Source organism: Colias eurytheme, chromosome 19 (assembly GCF_061535395.1).
Source record: "Colias eurytheme isolate Ceu_HAF_F1 chromosome 19, ilColEury1 Martin Lab GWU primary, whole genome shotgun sequence".
NCBI lineage: Eukaryota > Metazoa > Arthropoda > Insecta > Lepidoptera > Pieridae > Colias > Colias eurytheme.
Genome location: NC_142998.1, coordinates 2,464,001 through 2,469,955, shown reverse-complemented (window position 1 = coordinate 2,469,955; position 5,955 = coordinate 2,464,001).

The window sequence follows — 5,955 nt, the reverse complement described above, 5'->3', positions numbered from 1 at the left end:
ATACTGAACAAAACAATGATTAGACAAGCTCACTACCAAAAGTACCAAAGTGCTGGTTAAACAAAACCTCTCAACAATAAACACAGAATCAAAAGTTAATAATTCGCCACTACAACAAAACCGAAGCGGTATCGTAAAACAGTCCAACAAGGGACCGTATGTGACCCCGAAAAGGTCATTCGGCAATCGCCGGTCTTGTATTTAATTTCTCAGAATGTTTTACCTTTGTAATTAGGATTGTCGTGAATTGTTTAGTTCTCTACGGGGCACATTAAGTTCGTTACGCGTTATGGCCGGCCACATTGCACCATTATCCGCCTAACAAGAAAGGTTAGACTCATTATTAATCCCGGAATTAACCCTGGAATAGTTAGTGGAATAACTTATAGAATTACGCACACTTTGCGCTTGGACTTTTTTATATGTTTGTACTACTGTATTTATGTATTTACTACGTATTTTTTACAGCATTAGTAGGCTTTTTAGAAGGTTATAGTTAGGAATGTAAAAATTAATAACATTTTTTTCAATAATAATATAATTGTCTTCTTTTTAAATCATAATATTTTAGACAATAGACTCTCCCACTCTATCCTTATCCAAAGATCGCATAACAAAGAAATGATACTATCATTCAGAACCCTTCAATTTCAGCACACAATATCCGGTATACCATAACAAAATGATGATTTTATAATGAAACAAGCTAGTTATACGACGTATATTGCATTATACTCTCATATAAGTGCTTTTGAACTCGGGCTAACTCGAGTCTCCGGCTTCAAACGATATTCAATGATATTAGAAAAAGATTTAGCTGATATGAAATTTATAGAGATTGCGGATTGATAAGGTTTCGCAGAAATGCATTTGATTAAAATACATGTATATTTTAATATTTGAATATTAGTAGCGTTTCAATATGTATTAATTTTAGAAGCAAATGGATATAAAAGATTGATAACGTAAAGGAGCTTTTAGGGAAATAAGACGTTTCGGATGCTTTTTAGATATTTCGCGTATATTTTTGTGTTAAAATACACGTTTACACGTGCCTTTTACACGTGCCGTCCGTCAAGAAAAACTGGTTTATTAAGCTAACTTTCAGGTAAAAATACGCTGTAATTATGGGTAATTTTTTTATAGCACTCATCGGAGCACAGAAACATTCAAAAGCTATCTTTGACCAAGATACTTTCAGCCTTTTTGATTAAATTAGTAAATCAAAACCATATGAGAGAGAACAAAAATTAGAACTATATAGATTCATAATTAAAATGTATGTTTTGCAATCAAAGATTTAAAGTGACAGAGTAAAAAAGACATGTCGGAGGAAATTTAAAGCCCTTTGGGGTGCAGGCGACGAGAAATTATTTACGTGTTAACGACTAACACGGGCTTGCACTTACGCGGGGAATATTTAGCAGAGTAGCTGTACGATAGACACTTTTTTTTATTTTATTTATTGGTGTGTGATGAAAGGGTGTATGGGATGTTCGGTATCCATCTATTCTGCAGATCTAAGCTGCAGATCATCTGTGCAGATTTGTGTAGCTGTGTTTCAAGGCGCAAAGTGCAGTGGAAAGTATCCATGGAATGTATTCCATCGATAGAGAAGGATTCGACCATCCAGCATTCGTAATATATAGGATATTACGAATTTCCACGATAGAATTGTGAAAAAATAAATTTTATTAATGTTTATCATTTTACGAAATGAAATGAAATGAAATGAAATGATTTATTTGTATGAATTGTGGTTACAAAGCAAAGTTATAATAAATTTCACGTCCGCACAATTCGCCAACAATTGGCATACAAATATTTAAATTTTATAATTTAAACTAATTCACGTGAGTTATTATTTAAGCAAAAAGTGAAGAAAGCAAAAAGTGCAAAAATGTTCAAAAATACACCGTAACAAAATTAATAGAATCATTTCCAAAACAAGCTCATACATACCCTTTAAACAATATCCAAGAAGAAAACAGAATCTGTTCCCATATTGTCTGTACAAGGCAGATTTATTAACCGCCCCAGGGGTAAAGCATTAAGCGAATTACGCATGATGTCTTAATTAACATTATAATTATTTAATTTACATGGAACAGGATTCATGTTTTTTGCATGACGGTGAACGGGATAAAATACGTCATTTAGGAGTACCTATAAATATTTAGCAGAAAGAGGCTGAAGGAAATGTTAATTAAACAAAAGGTTCGGGTCGAGTATATTGTTTGGAAATTTATGCTTCTAAAGACAATATTTCATTCTAGTTACCAAATTTTTCCGACGTTTTTAATCTATCTATAGGTACTAAGCTACCTACGGAGTACCGTAGATGGGTACGTTATAATTTTTTTAAACAAACAAATTACCACTAACTAATTATAAGATAATCGCTTTTAACACTTTGGTGCTATCTACTAGCGTGGGATAAGGTTGTGAATGTCGAAATCGTTGAATGCCGTGCCAGAATTAACTCATGGTAAACAATTTAATTTTCCTTGATAGGACATTTTAATTTTTAACCCAGCTACTGGACTGCATTACTATATTTTGAACAATCTAAAAATAACCTTTGAACATTTGAAGTTGAAAGTTGAAATAAACATAAATCATACAACTGAAAAACAAACTGTTAAGTCCTTAAAAAAGGATCTATTCTTAGAACCCAGAAAAAACATTAAAACACTATATGATTAGAATGCGCATACAAGTTTGTAGACAACAATCCCGTGAGTCAAAACTTTCAATCCCGCAAAGAGCTTATTTGAGAGTAGGCGGAGTGTAGTGATGTGCTAATTTTATTTTATTTATTTGATTTTATTTGTAAAACAATACGTATCTAACGTTAATACATATTTTACATGTATTTGTTTTTTCTTGCTTTACATAAGTACGATATCTAATTAAAACTTATATTGAAATCCATTTTGGAATATATTTTAGAATCGTGGTCGAAGCGTTTGTGTTTTAATGTATTGCCATATTATATTTTTTTATAGTAACACTACAATACATTGTATGACACTTACTTTATTTTAAGGTTAAACGGTCCTTGTTTTCAATATCCTAGCATTTCATCTTGAAGCAGATTTTGCTAAGAAAAATCGTTAAGGCATTTTCGTGGTATTATTAATTGATTGTCTTATCCGAAATCTAACATTTATTCACAATGTCTTTTGATCGATTCATATATTATCTACTCGTTTAAGTATCTATTCGCCAAAATTAACAAAACTTTTTACGAATTTTACTACCGACTATCGATAAAAACCATCGACTCCACACATCACTAGAACTTACACAGAGTGCAATATCGTATACAGGGTTACGTCAACGGAATAAAACGCGAAAAATCTGCAACACAAGTTGAGTGTCGGCCCGAATGATATTGTACTGTCGTGGTGTAATCTCTAAGTGATTCGGTGTACACTCATACTTGAGAGAGAAATATTGTTAAAAAGATTTAGGAGATTCTTACCTTTCTGCCACGTTATATTGTAAATGCGATAGTGTGTTTGCTCTGTTTTCAACAAGAGATACAATACATTTTATGAATTAAAGCATGGATATAGGTACATAGCTTTCAACTGGGATAGGAATTATTGAAATAGGGACTAGGGTATGGAAGAAGGCTATATTGTTACAATCCATACTAATATTATAAATGCGAAAGTAACTCTGTCTGCCTGTCTGTTACTCAATCACGCCTAAACTACTGAACCAATTTGCATGAAATTTGGTATGGAGATATTTTGATACTCGAGAAAGGGACATAGGCTACCTTTTATTGTGAAATATGTACCACGGGCAAAGCCGGGGCGGACCACTAGTATAATATAATTCAGTTTTAATGTTGTCTATGGTTCGATCTATACATCAAAATTCGTCGAAATCGAAAATCCAACGTATTTTCTATATGCATTTACATACATTTTGGCATTATTATACCTAGATTGCACTTACTTAATTATCTTTGAAATTATATTAGAGCGCTCAATTCATCAGAACTAAAATATATTTGATGGCAACATAAGCTGTGGTCTTCATACATTATTAGCATAGATAATATAACACTTCTCCCATATTCTCCCAGTACGGCCGGTCACCGCGGGAGAGTATGACCAAAACCCCCCAAATAAAAATGAAACTTTTTAAAACTAACTTTTATATTTGCACCCTTAATGTAAGATCATTATCTTCTGATCAAAAAACTAACAGAGCTCTAAGCTTGGGGGAGGCTTTTACCCGTACGGGGTCCATAAAAAAACCTAACGAGTAGGTACTTAACTCTACTAAATTATATAAACTAGATTAGTATCTAAATTGTTGTACAATGTACTCAAACTGAAATTGTAACTAAAATTGTATATTTTTTTTTTATGGAACAAATAAAGCTTTATTTATTTATTTTTATTTAATATAACACTATGATTATATGAGTGTTTGCGGTTAGCTCATGAATTACTGACTTTTCATAATAGATGATGTTGCGGTAAAACTGCAATAAGGCAAATTATTAAAATCCTATAAATTCTATAAGGTTGAATAATAAAACTTATTACTGTCATGAATGATGAGACTGGGTGTTTATTTGAATACATAAAAATAAAAATATGCCATTTATTGTGATCATGACGAACTTATAAGATTTTTTCCGGTCATTTTGTTTTAGATAAATCATTATTTGATATTTTTTATGTAAACCATTAACCACAGACCACTTATCTATATTTTGAAAAATTATACTATAGCTTTTTTTATAAATTTACAAGCTTATTTTTACAGATCGTCAGAAACATTTTAGTAAGTAATTAAAAAAAACGGATCTGAAAGAAATATGCATACTTAAACTCATAAACCTCCTTCATAACGCGCTAATCTCGGAAACTACTGGTCCGATTTGAAAAAAATTCTTTCGGTGTTAGATAGCCCATTTATCGAGGAAGGCTATTGGCTATATATCATCACGCTAAGACCAACAGGAGCAGAGGAATGCGGGTGAAACCGCGGGGAACAGCTAGTATAACATAAACCTAACTAAAGGGGTTCCTTTAAATTTAACAATAATTGTTAATAGTAATTTATACATGCATAAAAGGCTTATTTCATTAAACCATTGTTTTCATAACACTGCATTTTAGTGACGCCCAACATGAATTAACAAGTCACTTTTACAATATTCGGTACGCTTTTCAGTGAAAATATTTACTTGTAAATACGAATTTTATATTTGCATACAAATCATTGTGGTAAATATAGTTTACACATGTGACTCAAAGCAGACAAAATATTTATTTAAATCTCCATTTTAAATTTACTTTTATAATGATCAAACCAACATTCAGAATCTTATTTACTCTTAAGTATCAAAACGATTAGTGTTGCCATAGTTACGGCAGGTGTGTCTGCGTGTTTCCTTGTCTATTGAAATTAATTTTTGAATTGCGCCAATTTTTCTAACTATATTTTTATTTCATGTATAAAAAATACTGATAGATACCATGCATACAAAAAAGTTAAAAGAATGACGTTTCATTGGGAAATTAATACAATGCGTTGAAGTATCTAGTAATTATACTTTTTTGTCTTAATTACTTGCCTTTTTTAAATTTTTATAGTTAACATTTACTTTAGAAATATGATGGAAATAATCGAACCTTGTATTAATTTACAATGTGTATAATGTATATACATATAATAAAATAAAATATGATCAATAAATATAATAAAAACAATGAAAATCATGCCAAAGGCACTGGTAGTAATTACGAATTATGGTCATATAATTGTCATAATAATTCTAAAAAATTATGATTTTAAAGGGTAAGAATAATCTGACGTAACGTGAATAATTGAATAATATAGTTACAGTTCCTTGAAGGTGATAAGCTGCAATTCTTATACTAACAATAAAAAGTCAGTATCAAACGGTTTGACGCGCACTAA